This window comes from Camelus dromedarius, chromosome 3 (genome assembly GCF_036321535.1).
Source record: "Camelus dromedarius isolate mCamDro1 chromosome 3, mCamDro1.pat, whole genome shotgun sequence".
Taxonomy (NCBI): Eukaryota; Metazoa; Chordata; class Mammalia; order Artiodactyla; family Camelidae; genus Camelus; species Camelus dromedarius.
This window is the reverse complement of record NC_087438.1, coordinates 77,236,354-77,253,780: the sequence shown is the minus strand read 5'-3', so window position 1 is coordinate 77,253,780 and position 17,427 is coordinate 77,236,354. Positions and strand designations below refer to the sequence as shown.

Sequence of the window (17,427 nt, the reverse complement as noted above, 5' to 3'; positions counted from 1 at the left end):
ATGCCCAGGCAGCGAGGAGTGGAGGATACACAAGTTGCACACTTGCTCTTGTGCATGCTCTATTGTTCCATTAGAGTTTATTTGCAATACAAAAATTCAAAGATAAAATTGTTAAGAATTTCAAGATAGCAGCAGCAGAGCATTAAACCAACATGGTGCCCTTCTAAGTACTGGGCCCTGTATGATTCCACAGGTTGCATGCCCATGAAGCTGACTCAGGAAGCTGGTTCTGTTGTTATGTAGTAGGCATTGTTCTACACGCTTTATCTATTTTAATGAATTTAACCCTCTCAATATGGTGCACAGTTCATATTTGGTCTATATGATATTTTCTAACTGCAAGGTCAGGATTTATCTGAGTGTGTCTTTGCCTGAAATTGTAATGTCAAATGTCACTTCTCATAGCATTTCTACTTAGTGAATTTGGAGTGAAAAAGTCATGAAGACAACAAAAACAACAAAAGGAGTCTTTGTCCAAAAATGGGTAACTTTTAAAGAGTTGTATAGTGTAAAAAAGAAAAGAAAAGAAAAGAAATAGTCAACTGAATAGTCATTATATGACATAAGTCTATATTAATTATATTACACTGGCCAAAAATCTTGCTAAATAGTAATAATGAAATCAGGTCTTACCTATCATTTTGCTCAATCATCTTTAGCATTTAGAATTCATCCTAATGGTCAGAAAATGACTTCCAACTTCAGGCATTTTGTTTATAGTTTAGGGAGGAAGAGGGACAGTAACCCATCCTTGGAGACTCTAGAAAGAAGTCTCTGCATTTCAGTATCCATAACTATGTTATTTACAGCTGCAGGAGAGTCAGAAAGATGTGTATTTTAGCTTTCTGTCTCTTTAGTAGAGGGAAGGGAAAAGGGATTTGTGAAAGGCTGTTGGATAGTGCATCCATGGTGTCCACCACAATCCACCCCTTTAGCTACACATGATTTCACACATTTCCCTACTTTCATATTCATTTCATGTGGAATATATTTACTTTTTCCCCCAAGGAATACAATTCTAGTTACTATATCCAGGTCAGAAAAAAAATGTCCAGTATTTCTGTGCGATATCCAATTCTTGTCAGCAGTTTTGGCTGTGGTTCCATGTGACTTGGCAAACTTAAGTTTAAAAGTAAAGAAATCTAATGTAAACACATCCAGTATATGATGATGGAGGAAGAAACAGGATAACTACAATTTAAAAAAAAACAAAACTCCCATTTGGAAAGGCACAGAAGCCCATATTACATCCTGCTAGACAGTAAAAATGAGGCCCTTCTGCTTAGGCAGTGGAATTTCTTTCCTCTAACGCTGGCTCTGCCCCCAGGGGACTCCTCTTTGTTTATTTTCCTTTGCCTCATGGCTGTGCATTTGAAGAAGACATTCCCTGGTGACTATCTCTTGTGGCCACATATGACATGAGCATTTAGGAGGATGTTACTCTCTCTCATCTCAACCCTGCTCTGCGCTCTGGGACACTGACCTGTATGACCTCAATAATTCCCTTGATGTCTGACTTTCTGTTGGGTTTGGGCAATGCTAGAGGAATCTGGTAGAAGATTACAGAGAGAGGAGGGGGAGATTAGAGTATCTTTCCCCCAGATCTCTTTCTGCTGGGTTGCCATGGGCCTATCAAAAGTCACAATTCCTGTCAAACAGCCTTCTCTGAATTCTGATAACTGGTCCTTCCTCTTGCCCTTCAGGTTGAAGAGTGGCAGTGGCTCCCTGCTATTACTCAACCTGGGGTGTCACACTATCTTCTGTGGTTTCCCTACACCCTCCCCACATCTCTGTCAATAATCCTTTATAAAAACTCTCCTCAAATTACCCAAATGCAGGATGCTACCCATTTCCTGCCGGGATTCTAACTGCCACAACTTCCAGTTTATTTGCTTCTGGTCAAATGTGTATGTAGATATGTATGTTTTAGAAAATTGCATAGTGTCATAAAAAGTTGCATGAGAATTTTGAGAAACTTGAAATTTATCTTATGCAGTGGATGGAGAACCAAGCCAATTGTGGATCACCATTATCATACAGCTGAGTGTATTATTATTATACAGCCAAAGGTCATATAAATGAAATAGAATAAGAATGCAATGAGGTAAATACTACACAATTTAAATTTATGGGTGATTTCAGAAATTAGCAAGGGATAAATGTATCATTATTACTTCCACTTTACAGTTGGGGAGAATGTAGTCCAGAGAGGTTAAGTGACTTGGCCAATAATAAATAGCAGAGCTGGGATTTGAATTCAAGGAGCCTGGCTCCAGATTCTGGGCTCTTTGCCCACTGATTCTCATGGCAGTACCTACAAATAGTTGGATCTCAGGCAGGTTCAAGCATAGCACATATATTAGAAATGCCAGAGCCTAAATTTTTAAACCACCTGGTGTCCTATAATTTCTCATGGCTAAGTAAAGAGACCATTTTGGAGCTGGGAAACAAACTCAGATTCTTTTGAAAACCACAGGATTCTGACTCTTAGAAACATACAGGTTGAGTTAGTTTCTCCTTTATCTATGTTTCCATAACACTATGAACCACACCCCTGTTATAGCTTTTATTACAGTGTTGTAATTGGTTTTATGTGTCTGTCTTCTAGTTTGTGAGCTCTTCAAAGAAAAGAATTATCTTATTCATCTTCATTAATCCTCTATAATATGGAACATTTAATGAAGGACCAATTAATACCTAATCTATAAATATCCGTCCAATTATATCTTAATTTAGCCACCCATGCAGCTAGCCACAATGTAGGTGAACTTCTATTAATATGATTGTTATAAGCCTTACCTCTTTTAGGACCCAGTTAGTGGTTTTACTCTTATCAGTATTGAGACAGATATTAACATTTAATATGGACATGCATAAAAAACTAAAAGCTGACCAAGAAGAGATAAAGAACAACAACAAACCACCACAAAAGAAATAAAACCTGGTTTCCCTAAATTGAGCTTTAGAAACATGAATCAAAAGAAGGTGTATTATTAATTACATCCTAAAAATGTTCCGGTTAATATCCAGCTCAGTTAGCCCCTTTAAGGGTCTGTACCCAGACCGGGGAAGCATGTAGACAGCACAGCAAGAGATAACAGAGAAACTTATTCGGTTGTTCTCTGCTCCAAGTAGGATTTTTATAAACTTTCCCGCTGCATTATTTTAATGTGACAACTTTCTTCTCTGCTTCTCCAAGCAGGGAAAAGATTACTGACACATTTATTCTGTCTCATTTTCTCTTTTATCAGCATTTCAATGGGGTGGAGGTGGTGGTGAAGAGGGTTTGTCTGGGCATGGTTATTGTGACTGCTCTGTGTTGTTTTATTTCCTATATCTTATCCTGAATAATCGCAAGGATGTTCAGCAATGCTAAAAGTACATCTATTCCCCAAATGCCCTCCATCTGGCCTGGCAAATGAACTCAAGCCATATGCTTATATCTGCCTGTCCTAGGCACAGAGGAGCATTCATTCAACAATACTCATTCACTCATGAATGCTGCCTGAATGCTTACTTTGTGCCAAACACCAGGACAGAGATAAAATTAATGAGACAGTCCTTACTCAGTAGTTTAAAAACTATTAGGGAGCAAAGATGATCTCACTTGAAACAAATAGTAAACAAGATAGAAGAGATTATAATATATGATAACTTCTTTTAATTGAAACTTTAATTTTGAAATAATTGTAAATTCACATGCATTTGTTAGAAATACCCTCTACTCAGTTTCTTCTGGATGCCAGTATCTTACAAAACCATAGTACAAAATCACAACCAAGATTTTGACATTACTACAGTCAAGATACAGAACATTTCCATCATTCCTGTGAGTACAGGGACCCCTCAAGTTTTCTTTTATAGACACACATATTTTCCTTCTAATACCACCCCCTCCTTAACTCCTGGCAACCACTAATCTATAATTCACTTCTATAAATATGTCATTTCAATGGAATCATGTAACATGTAACAACTTGAGATTGGCTTTTTTCACTCGGCATAATTCTTTGGAGATTCATCCAAGTTGTTGTGAGCAGATACCACATAGTCCTAGATAAAAAAGATTTTCTCCTATGCTTTTTTTTTTTAAAGAATTTTATAATTTTACGTTTCACATTTAAGTCCATTATGTATTTTGAGTTATTTTTTGTATAATGCAAGAGACTTATGTCAAGTTTCTTTTCTTCTTATTTATTTATTTTGACCTGTGGATGTCCACTTACTCCAGCATGATTTCTTTTGCTGTCTTGCTTCCATAGAATTTTTTCTATACCTTTGTCAAGAAACAGTTCGTCATATTTGTGTATGTCTATTTCTGGGTTCTCTATTTTGTTTCATTGATCTATGTTCTTATCTCCCAATATCATATAATCTTGGTTTCTATGGTTTTGTAATATCTAGAAATTGGGTAGATGGTTCCTGCTACTTTTTTCTTCTTTCTCAAAAATTTTTTTAGTTATTATAGTTCCTTTCCCTGTTCATGTAAGTTTTAGAACAATTTTGTCTTTAGCTACAAAATATCTTGCTGGGCTTTTGATAAGAATTGTGTTAAACATGTATATCAATAGGAGAGAATTGACATTCTTATTATGTTAAGTCCTCTAATCCATGAGCATGATATGTCTCTATACACATTTTGCTAGATTTACACCTAAGTGTTTCTCTCCTTTTTTGGGTGATTGTAAACATGTACTGCATTTTTATTTTGATTTGCACGTGTTCACTGCAACAGGAGTGGCCTCATTACCACTGGGTAATGTTCAAAGTCCTCACTCCCTCCTAGGCCTCCTCTGAGACTTCTCCAGGGAAAGGGAGATGCCTGGCAGCCCAGGCTCCCTAGTTTACCTCCCCTGACACCTCCCCATCTGGAGTGTTGGGTGTCTCATTACAACCTCACAAGTGTGGAAGCTTAGGCCTTTGCTGGCATGGGTGGAAGTGAAGCCATAGTGTTTTCTTAGGGTTTGGCTGAAGTAGAGCGTTATTGTCTTGAAGTTTTCTGTCTTGCCAGATTTCCCCTTTCTTGGTCCTTTGGATAAAGAGTCCTTTGGATATGGTCTTTTGTGAGGGCTTCTTTTTTTTTTTTTTTTTTTCCTGTCTGCCTATTTGGCATTTCTAAGTGACTTTTCTTCTTCAGCTCCAAGTTTGAGATATATGAGGGGAAAAAAAAAAAAAAAAACAGGAAACTCGCCACTGTATTAGTCTTTGTGTCCCTAAGTCTTCAGTGGTTCTGCCTTTTTCTCTCTAATTTTCAGAGTCTTCTGATGTGTCAGAAAAATACATATAATTCTCCCTGGAAGTGACACTAACATTTTCAATATAAACAAAATGTTGTCCACAGAGAAACAGGTGGGGTTAATGAGGACTGAAGTGGTAGAAACAGGTTTAAGTCTAGCTTCCAAAAATGGTAAACAAAGGAGTAAGAAAGAAGAGGAGAAAGGAGAGAGGAAAAAAAGGGCTTGATAGAGGTTATGAGGCTGAGAATGAATGTCTGGGCCTATGAGAAGACCAGCTTGACTAGAATGGAGAGGTCATATTGAAGTAGAGAAGAAATAATGAGACTATAGAATTTCTTTGATACTTGGTACCTTTCACACCTTCAGCTAAGAACTTGAGATATGTTGTCTTATTTACTCCTCATAGTTCTCTGAGGTAAGTACTGACACTTGCATTTTTCAGATAAGAAAAATGAACTACAGAGAAATAACATAATGCATTCAAGATCACATATTTAGCAAACAGTGACGCCTGGATTGAACTCAGGCCTTTTTGATGCCGTAGAACATGTGTATAACCACTAGGTCTTGCTGCATGATAAGATAAGAGCATTCAGATTATGAGCTCCTGGAAATCCAAGCAATGTGTTTGAAGTAAATGCCTTGCAAGATGAGTAAATTGATAACATTGATACTAAAGGAGATTGATCTGTTAGTGAAAGGCAGAATATACTAAAGCTGGGGAAATAAAATCAGTACCTAGCTATAGAAAGCTTGCTTTTTCATTTTGCATTTGATCCATTCATTCAACAAATGTTTGAACCAGTAGGATATATCCAGTAGGAGAGAGAGAGAGACATATACAAAGAGGGTCTTTGCAGATGTAATAAAGTTGAGTTATGCTGGAGTAGGGTGGGTCCTAAATCCAATGTCCTTATATGAAGAGGGATATTTGGACACAGATAGAGACTTGGGGGAGAAGACTATGTGAAAAAGGAGGCAGAGATTCCAGTGATACATCTACAAGCCAAGGAGTGCCAAGGTTTGCCAGCAACCACCAGAATCTAGAAGAGGCAAAGATTCTTCCCAAGAGGCTGTGGAGGGAACATGACTCTGCTTGATTTTGAACTTCTGGCCTCCAGAATTGTGAGAGGATAAATTTATGTTGTTTTAAGCCACACAGTGTATGGTCATTCGTTACAGCAGCCCCAGGAAACTAATACAGAAACCAAGTTGGGTGAGCAGTATGCAAGTTGGGAGAAGATGCAAAAGTGGAGATAAAACTAAGAACTAGGAATGAGGTGGAAATGGCTAGAGCAAGTCAGGGGAGATGGGAGGAATCTTCTCGGTAAAGAAATAGAACTACAGTGTCTGTGCCTTGCATTATTGTCCTGGTATGTGGGTGTGACAGAATGGCTGAAGGCCAAAAAGTCGGAGAAATCAAGGGCAAAATGAAGATATATATTTTATGGCCATTAGTAGAGCTCTCTTAGGTGAAAAGTGCAGGGATATAAGGACAGAGGAATGACTAATCCTTAGGACTAATTAAAAATGCAAGAAGGAAGAGAAGTCATCAGAGGAGACGGAGAAGGGATGGTGAAAGAGATGGGTAAATAATAATAATTTACTGCCACAGGAGATGGGAGAAGAAAGGACAAGGGCATCTGGTAACTAGATCACAAGCTCCTTGAGGGCAGGGTCTTTGTACTTTCAGTAGCCACAAGAGTGCCTGGTCCAGAGTACACATTTAATAAATATTTACCAAGTTAATAAATTGCATTTTTCAGATAAGGAAAATGAAGCACAGAGAAATAACATTTTCTAGTACAGGCAACATCAACAAGAATGAAGATAGAAAAGAGGTGTATGATTTAAGTGAATAGGAGACCCTAAAATCCTAATTAAAAACTGTAACCTACTAATTCTTGGAGTGTTAGAAGCTGGAGAAAACTCAAAAACTATGTAGTCCACCTCTTCACTTTACAGATGAGGAAACTGGAGTCCTGAGAGATTGCTTTGGGACTCTGGCTCTTTTGCACCCAAGGTGCCTTCTCTAACTGGCAGGTGATTCTGTGTTACAGCTGACACCAACTCCTTTCGGTCATCAGCTTTCTGGTTAATTTTCTTCTATCCTTCAAGGAAAGCATCAATCAAGCTTAGTTGTTAAAAGCAAAACTGAGCATTTGGGGGCTGAAGAGCTAAAATATGAAAGCTCTGATTAGAGAAAGGAATGATGAAGGATGAACTTCATTATAATAATTTGGGGTCACAAGCTAGAACCCAGACTCCCTTTGGAGGATGAATAGGGTCACATGCAGAGGATTTAATGTAGCTCTAAGGGGTTGGACATGAGGACAGCAGGGCTAGTACTATTCAAGTTTCCAGTCAGAAAATGACCACTGAGGTGGTACATCAATTTAACAACAATTAGGGTCATCCCATATTAGGTGTTTTCATGATTCATTTCTGACATCATTGCTGGGACTTTGGAAGCAGACAACTGTGGTCCCCACAGGGAACCATTAGAAAGCAGCATCTGTAGCGGCAGAGAGAGGGCACAAACCCCAAATCCACCAAAGAAGATAGCTCTCGACTGGGGAAACACAGGAGGGGCTTCTGGAGCCTAACATCAAAGTCTGTAATATTAAATTGTTAAGAAAGAATAAAAGCGATCCTTTGAAATAATGATCATCTCTCAAGGTATATTTTTGGTCCCCTAAGACTGATTGATCTATCCCTCCACCTTTTTTCTTCTTTTGTTAGTTTTTTGCATCTAGGAGGATAGGATATTCTGCCCCAATACAAGCCTGCAGTGACTGAGTGATCTGACTAATCAGAAACTAAAAAGAGGTTGTGCTAAAAAAAAAAAAAAAAGCAGCTCTAGATTGGAGGCTATTATCCCAATCTTTCCTCAATCAAGAATTTCGATTGATTTTGCTTTGAATCTCAGTTTCCTTGATTGGAGGTTTTAAAAAAGAACAAGAAAAAGTAAAGAATAGGCTTGTGGGGGTGCGCCTAGGCCAAACTTCTGCCAGAAAAGACAGCCAGCTTTCTGCATCCCTGTGGCTCCAACAATGCAGGGCTCTGAGGCCTGGAGGAAGGGGAAGGAAGGTGCCGATGAAGGGTTTTCAAAGACCACTCATCACATGAATTGGTTAGAGGAGAAAAATCTCTAAATGTAACAAAGTAAAGAACTGCCTCAAGAATCATCAAAAATTTGATTAGGTACACATGCCTAAAACATACACTATTCTATTCTTAAACTTTTTTTTTTTTTTGCAGTATAAGGTATGCAGATTAGAAGATAACAGAGGCAATTATCAAGATCATTTATTTGACACCAGTTCTATGCCAATACAATGCTCTTGACTTAGGCTTTTCTGGATGGCTCAAGATTACAGCCAGTTTGAGTCTCCTATTTTGTACTATGTGTTGGAAGACATCGTGGAAGTACTTAGAAGTAACTGCTGACTGAGACATAACTTAGAGAGGAAAAATAAAAACTGATAATTTTTATTGAATATCACCAACACTATTTTAATGATTAGTTGGAAAAAATGGAAACAAAAAATGTCTGATTTAACAGACTATTAAATAAAAAGCAAAATGAGACACATTCAACTAGTCCAACACCTGCCAGGACCTGGCAACACATGAATTCATCTTACTGACCCAGAGGGCAACAGCCATGTTCATCACTGCCAGAATCCTTAATATATTCAAAGGTGACTTATGGTTACCCTTTAGAAATAGCGCATGAAAAAATAGATTGATTAGGCCATTTAGGAGGAATCAAAATTGACTGGTAGATTTACAATAGCTACCAGGCTTAACTTTCAATACGTAACTGAGCAGGACCCAGTGGGGCCCTCCTAGGATATACCTCCCCCTATCCCACAGTGTCTTTCACCTGCCTCTTATCTATAGAAAAACTTTAGCCTCCTGGGCCTTCCCCAAGTTCCAAAGAATACGTTTAATCAGAGAAGTGAGAAAATGCGGAAAGAAAGGAATACAGTCAAGCACGACAAAACAATACTATTTAGCTATTAAACAAAGTGCCTCCTCAAGGGCTGTAGATAATAGACATAATAATAATTCTGAGCCATGTCCTTTGAGCTTTTTTGCAGATACTGAAACCCCCACTAGGTGTAAAAAATTAACTGTATGCTGACCACCAGCACGTAGACCCCAGACCAGTTGGAACTAGAAGGCTGATGATATTGACTCCCCATTACCTCACCAGCAGACCCAAGTCTGGTTCAGTAATAAATATATACCATATATACCCTGTAAGGAGACCACTGATATTTGTCATTTAAATGAAGGACTAAATTATATTTAATGTGGTTTATTCTCCAGTACCTTGCTTGATTTATCCTAACCCATACAATCACAGCATTTGTCATATATTTTACAGAAGCTACCAATTCATTTTTTGCTGAGGAAAGACTTAGATGCACAATAGCCTGGAGCTGCAGAGGCTAATCGGTTTTAGAAATCAAGATAATACCTTGTAAAGCTAAATAGCATGTGCCTCCACAGCACAAGAAACAGAACATTGCTGGCCTGCTAGATACCTGATCTGAGCTTTAGGCAAATCACTTCAACTGGGATCTATGGTGCTTCGTAACAAAGAGAAGTCACGCATGTACAAAGAGGAACGCATGTTTCAAGAACATGCCTCTGGCATTTAATCCACTAAATTATCTCATAAAGTGTTTCTTTGCTCTTTTAAGTAGATGCTCTAGGGACACATCAATATGATTTGTGGATATTCGAAGCAATTCAGAAAATGCCAGAAACTGCCCTGATTACCTGTCGATGTTTTTCTTGCCTTTGAAGCGAATGAGATTACACTCACCAAAATAAGTTTTGTCATATAAATTAGACCCTTTTCTACCTTCTCTACTGCTGTGTTCTGTGCCCCCGAACCATCTGCCCTGGCCCTGCTTTTGTGCCTACATCACTCCAGCTTCAGCATCAGCTTACTTGTGCTGTCTTTCTCTAGAGCACCACTCTGCACATTCTAGGGGACCCTGCGGCTTGCCTTCAAGGACCAGTCATTAGGTGGAATATGAGTATCCCAAGATGTCTACAGCTCTTAGACCAGTGCTCCAAGCATGCTCCTGTTTCTAGAACAGCAGCAGCCCAACCTCTGACCCTGGTTCAAGGCAACTTTCATTCCAAAAATGAGAGTGACAAGACAACTGGGCTGAGTAAAGAATTAAGTCCCAGGCCTCTGGGCCATCAGCTCCAGGGAACCCTCATTTTCTTTGCTACCACAGCTCCCTGTGGATGACTTTTAGAGTATACTTATTTTTAATCCGTTTTATTGATGTATAATAAATTCCTCATATTTAAACTGTAGAATTTGATAGATTTTGTCTGATGTATACATCTGTGAAACTATTACTATCACTAAGATCATAAACATATTTATCACCTCATGCCCTCTTGGCCCCATCTCCCTGCACATGCAACCACTGGCTTGTTTTCTGTCACCATAGATTAGTTTGCATGTTCTAGAATTCTGTAAAAATGGAATTATAAAGTATGTACTTTTTATTTTTGGTCTGGCCTCTCATTTAGAATAATTATTTTGAGATTTATCCACATTGTAGTATATATCAACAGTTGGTTTATTTTTATTTCTAAGTAGTATTCCATTGTATAGATATGCTATAATTTGTTAATGCATTTGTTTGTTGATAAGCATTGAGATTGTTTCCAGTTTGGAACTATATGCTGTGAATATTCATGTCCTAGTCTTTTTTATGGATATATATTTTCATTTCCCTACAAGTGGGATGGCTAGATCACATGATGATGTATATTTAACATTTTAAGAAACTGCCACTGTTTCCCAAAGTGACTGCTATTTGGTGTGATTGGTGTACTAGTTCCTATGGGTGCTGAAACAAATTACCATAAATTTGATGACTTAAAAGAACAGAAATGTATTCTTTCATAGTTCTAGAGGCCAGAGTCCAAAATCTGTATCACTGAGTTGAAATCAAGATGTTAGTGGGGCTACATTCCCTCTGGAGGCTCTAAGAGCTAATCTGTTTCTTGCCTCTTCCAGCTTCTGGTGGTTGCCACCATTCCTTGACTTGTGGCCACATCATTCCTGTTTCTGCTTCTCAGGTCACATTGCCTCCCCCTCTTCTGTCTGTGAAATCTCCCTCTGCCTCTGTCATAAAAATCCTTGTGATGGCATTCAGGATCCACCTGGATAGTCTTCTCAAGATCCTTAACTCAATCACATCTCCAAAGACACCCTTCCCCCCTTATTGGCCATGTAGGGTAACAGTATCAGGTTCCATGAATTAGGATGTGGATATTTTGGGGCAGGGGACATTTTTCAGCCTACCATAGCCGGTCTTTTTAACTTTAGCCATTCTAACAGGTTTGTAGTGATATCACATTATCATTTTAATTTGCTTTTCCCTAATGGCTAATGATATTGAGCATCTCTTCATGTCCTAATTTATATCTTCTTTGGTGAAGTATGTGTTTAAATCTTTTGTCCATTTTTCAGTTGGAGTGTTCATTTCCTTATTTTTGAGCTTTGAGAATTCTCTATATATTCTGCATACAAGTTCTTTTATATGTCAGATATATAAAATATAGTATTTCTTCCAGTATGTGGTTTCTCATTCTCTTAGAAGTGCTTCTTTTCACAGCATTTCTTGATTCTTATTATAATTCATCCTTTTTAGACTTTCTAAACTGGACCCCTTAAGGGCATGAACTATAAATTATTCCCTCCCTGTCCTTAGCACCCATTACAATGCCTGACACATAGGAAATCCTCATTGAATGTTTATTGCTCTTCTCCCCCCTTCATTACTCTTCTTTTTCATAAGATCACATTTAAGCAAAATTTCTCATATTATTAACATAATTTCAGTGTGGTCTATCTAGTGTGTAGCTTATTCTATTTTTTCACTGAGATATAATTCACAAGCCATAAAGTTCACCCTTTTAAAGTGTACAGTTCAGCGGTTGTTGGCATATTCATAAGTTTGTGTGACCATCACTACTGTCTAATTCAAGAACATTTTCATTACCACAAAAAGAAACCCCATTTACATTAGAATCACACCCCATTCCCTACTCCACCGCCCTACCCAACCCCCCATGGTCCCTGGCAACCACTAACCTACTTTCTGTCTCTTTGGTGTTGCCTATTCTGGACATGTCATATAAATGAAGTCCCATGATCACTGTCTGCAAGCTGGAGACCCAGGAAAGCCAGTGATATAGTTTAGTCTGAGTCCAAAGATCTGAGGACCAGGGAAGTCGGTGGTGCAAATCTCAGTCCAAGGGCAAGAGAAGACCAATGTTTCAGCTCATGCAGTCAGACAGAAAAGAAAATTCTTCCTTCCTCTGCCTTCTGCTTCTATTCAGGCCCTCAGCAGATTGGATGATGCCCATCGACAATGGGGAGGGCAATCTGCTTTATTCAGGCTACCAATTCAAATGCTAATCTCACCTGGAAACACTCTCACAAACACATCCAGAAATAAAGTTTAGCTACGTATCTAGGCACCTTATGATCCAGTCAAGTTGACACATAAAATTAATTATCATAAAGATTATCCATAAAGTATTAATACTTATTTCCTTTTATGATTAAATAATATTTCATCATATGCATATGCCACATTTTGTTTATCCATTCATCAGTTGATGGACATTTGGGTTGTTTCAGCTTTTTAGCTACTATGCATAATGATGCTATCAACATTCATGTAAAATTTGTTGCTTTAGCATACATTTTTAATTCTCTTGAGCATATACCTAGAAGTGAAATTATTGGGTTGTATGTAATGCTATGTTAAACATTTTGAGGACCTTCCAACTACTTTCCAAAGCAGCTGTACCATTTTGCCTTGACATCAGGAATGTATGAGGGGTCCTATTTCCCCACATTCTCTCCATCACTTAATATTACCTATCTTTTTTATCATGGCCATCCTAGTGGGTATAAAATACTTTTGATTTGCATTTCCCTAATGACTAATGATGTGAGCATCTTTTCTTGTGTTTATTGATTAATAGCTAATTTTAAGTCTCTGCCTGGTAATTTCAATATCTGAGCTTCTCCAGAGACAGGTACTATTATTTGCTATTTTCTTTCCTTTTTAAAGGGACATATTTTCTTGGCACACTTGGCACACATATTTCTTGGCACACTTGTAACTTTTTGTTAAAAATTGGACATTTAAATAATAAATTGTGGCAACTGTGGAAATCAGAGTCTCTTCCCTTCCCAGCATTGTTGTTGTTGATATTTGGTGTGTTTGTTTTAATAACTTTTCTACATAATAAGGCTCATGTTCTTTGTTGTGTGTGGCTGCTAAAGTCTCTGCTCAGTTACCTTACTGGTCAGGTAATTATTGGGCAGAGGAACCCATGTGTGGAACCCTTAAGTCTCCCAGTCTTTGCCAAGGGGCTCTGTGTATGTGTTGGAGTGTGCCTTTCACACTTAGTCACGAAGTTAACAACTCGGCCTTTGCCTTCAGTTTCTATTTGTGTGGACCCTCAAGGTCATCCAGAGCTGAGAGCTAAGGGCCTTATCTGGTCTTTCCATAGCCTGCAGAGTTCTGGGCATACATAGCCCCATACATGGGTATGAACTTCTAGATTCTTAGGAATATGTGAGAGCTTTCCAAAGTCCCTTAGGACATTTTATTCCTCATCTTTTTCTTTAAAACTTTTTGGTTAGCCTATTGTTTATCTCAACTTTATCTATCATCCCTGACAGCCACAAAGCTTAACAATTGCTACTAACTGTTTGGAAAAACAGCCCTTAAAAAATGCTTTTCCCACTAGATGAACTCCATTATGAGTCACATCAAATATAGACAGCCTTGCAAGTAGGGTCTTCCAGGGACCACTAGATGAGTCAAATGATGATAATTCTCTGGGAATGAGGCTTTGAAAGAGGTCCAAACTCCATTCTGCAACGTCTGCTAACTGCCAGGTTACCAGTTTTCAACATGATTGCAGGCTGTTGGTTTCAAGGCTACTGTGGAGCTAGAGAAGGAGAATTAGAATAGGAGAAGTTAAAATGCCACAAGTCTCACTGTTTTTTAACCAAGAGTCAGCCTTTTTTCCTGAATAAACACTCCTCAGATTTCTGCAGGCCTTAGGGGTTAGTATCTAGAGTTCTGAAAAAGTTGACTGATAATTTTTGCCAGTTTTCTTATTCCTTTTATAAAGAATCTTGGGGTGTCCTTACTCTTCCATTTTCTCTGACATCACTCCTCTGTAGCTTATTTAAGGCAACATATTTTGTCACTCTAGTGGTTGTGTCAGTTACCATATTTTTATATGGCTAACTCCTACACATTCTTAAGGCTCAGCTCAAGGGGCACTTCCTTGAGCAATGGAACACTTTCTGCAAATTAAATCTGATGCAGAAGCTGACTAAATGAATCAGATGCTATATCAGCTGCTCTTGTTCAATGAGTGAATGAGGAGAATGGGATCAATGCCAGGTCAGCATTCGCTTTTCCCAGGTCCTCCCACCTCTTCCCCATAGTAGCCCTCAAAGCACTGTCTCTGAGACCTGAGGCTCTGCAGATCAAAGCATGAAACTCTAAATAGAGGAATGCTTGTGAAGATCTGAAAAAGCAGATTCAAGCAATAGACAGTCAATTGGGCTGTTTAGCATCAAGATCCTTTCTAACCAGAAATTATATGTTTTCTTGAATGGAAAGGATGGACAATTACTGTGATGATTCACTAACAAGATCATAGTATTTTTTTTCACAAAATTATAGAAATATGTAAATTACTGATACATGCTCCCCCCAAAAAGAATACTCACTACCTGCTAGAAATATGAATATAAGAAAATTTTTCTTAATCTATTATGAAGATTCTTGTGTAGAAATGTTGGCTAAATTAATTTTGAAGACCACTGGCACAGGTATATTGACACTACCACTGCTTTGGGTCACATCTTTGTTTTTCAATTTAGACAATTAGTATGAATCAACCTGAACATCCCCTGGGACATGAGTCCTGTGTAGGAAACTATAGCATTAAATTTTTTTAAAAGGGCCTGTAATATTATTTCAAAGTGGATTTAAAGCATTTTTAATGTACAGAATTAAGGCATTAATTGGTTTTATATAACATAACACATTTACAGACTGATATAACATGTGTTGTAGAAAGAAAAACCCTTTAGGAAAGTAGTACCAATAAATAGTTGCTGATTATGGTACTGCTGGTATTTTAAACAGCTCTATTCATATACTATTTAGACAAAATAACTCCCAAAATGTAGATTTATGGGATTATTATAAAGACATTCATTCATACCTAAAGCAAAGCAAAGAGAAATTGAGTTATCCTGTGAAGTTTGTCACTGAAGAAATCTAGCCTAGCTGACTCAAAAGACAATAAAATGTTCTTCTAATAACAGATATTTTTGTTTGAATTTCATTGGTATTTCAATTAGTATTATCCATAAAATCATTTAAGTAAGAAGCTTTTAATTTAGAACTTCTGAGGCATTCAAAACAAAAGATACAACATTCCAGAGCAAAATAAAAATTGGTTGTGTGATCATTTGAAAAATAACTTCACATATGCTCTGGTTTCTCTTCAAATTGTACCAATCTTTCACCTTCTAAAAATAACTTTATATTTTGAAATAGTTTGACTCACAAGAAATTGCAAAAATAGTTTAGAGGTTTTCATATACCCTTCACCAAGCTTTAATCGATGTTGATATCTTATATAGCTATTGCATATGTAAAACTAGAATTGTATAGCTCTTAACATGTTGACTGCCACATCACCCAAATCTGGGTGACAGTTGTGTTTCCTCAGGGGCACCCAATCCACAGTGGGTGATCAACACGTTAAACTCCTCATCCATGCTGAGCATCTAAGAGCATCAAGTTGTTGGGGATCAAAATAAAGGATTTTTAAAGGGTGGTGCTAATGCTCCATCCACAAGTGACCACAGATCTATAAAAGTGGTATTTTCTTTTATTTCTAAGAGGCCTTAACTGTCTGAAAGACTACAGGAGGATAAAGCCTTAAGGAAACCATATGGACTTTTGGTTTGGCTTTGGGTTTTTATTTCCTTAAAGACTGGCAGCTTTTACTGTTCTCTAATTCAGGGAGAAAATTCAACAACAAAAAGTTGTTTCCAGGTAACTGAGATACAAGACTTCAAAGGCAAAATTTCTTTTTCTTTAAATCTCTCATGAACACATCTTTAATTTTATTTCTACTTGTGTTACTCTCTCATTTTAGCATGGTTGTCATTGAAATCTGCTCAGTAGAGAAGAGGAACCACAGTCATATGCCCAGCGTGGTTTTTACCTGCCTGAACACAGACCAAAAGCCTGCAGGTCTGTACCCTGGGAAGTCATGCTTTATCACTGAGCTGGCCTTTGATACTCACCTCAGGGCTCAGTGCTTGACTGGTCCACCTCCTACCAACTCTGCATCACCCATGTCCTCCCCACTCAGCTGAACCTCTTCTTTTGATCTTTTCAGGTTTGGATTATTCCCAGGATTTTTTCAACCCCTCAAATCTTAGACTTTGTCTACCGAAAATATGTGTGTTTAATTCAAAATCTAGTATCTTTACTTCATTCCTTTTGGGAAAAGAATTAATCACCTTTCTTCTTATGTTAACGTTGTTGATCTTATTTTCAATTCACCTCCGCATTCCCCACTTTACCTAGCAGAGTGCCTTGGATATAATAGGAAATCAGTGAATGTCTAATGAATGGATGGATTCCTTCCATAAAAAAGGAGCTGAAAGGATGACTAATTAAAGCAATTAGTCAGATAATTAAAAAACATTTTTTCCCAATATTTGGACATTTCAGCAATAGCTTTTTGTTAATTATACAGATAATTACTTTAATATAACACATCATTCTTTGCACAAGTGTAGGACCCAATATTTATATGCACATATAATCTTACAAAAAGCAGATAACCCCAGTTGGATTAAAAATCATAGTCATGGAAAATGTCTAATGAATACAAAAAATACTATTACCAATATTATTTATGGAGAGTGAGGAAAGGGAGTTTTGGATCAGTGAGGTCACTGGACTTATACTTTTTATTGTATACACTTCTGTTTTATTTTTCAAAAGCATATATTACTTTTCAATATTAATTTTTAAGATTGTACTAACTAAGCAGAAAACTAAGTAGAGGTACT

At 37.7% G+C, this 17,427-nt stretch overlaps 1 long non-coding RNA gene across 1 annotated transcript in view; it reads left to right on the top strand.

The window, feature by feature from the left end:
* The window catches only part of LOC135321071 (uncharacterized), a 45,657-nt gene that overhangs the window by 23,772 nt on the left and 4,458 nt on the right, over nucleotides 1-17,427 (top strand). The window contains exon 2 of the long non-coding RNA XR_010380495.1: nucleotides 16,500-16,597. This is a non-coding gene — a long non-coding RNA (uncharacterized LOC135321071). The remainder of the gene's footprint in view (nucleotides 1-16,499; nucleotides 16,598-17,427) is intronic.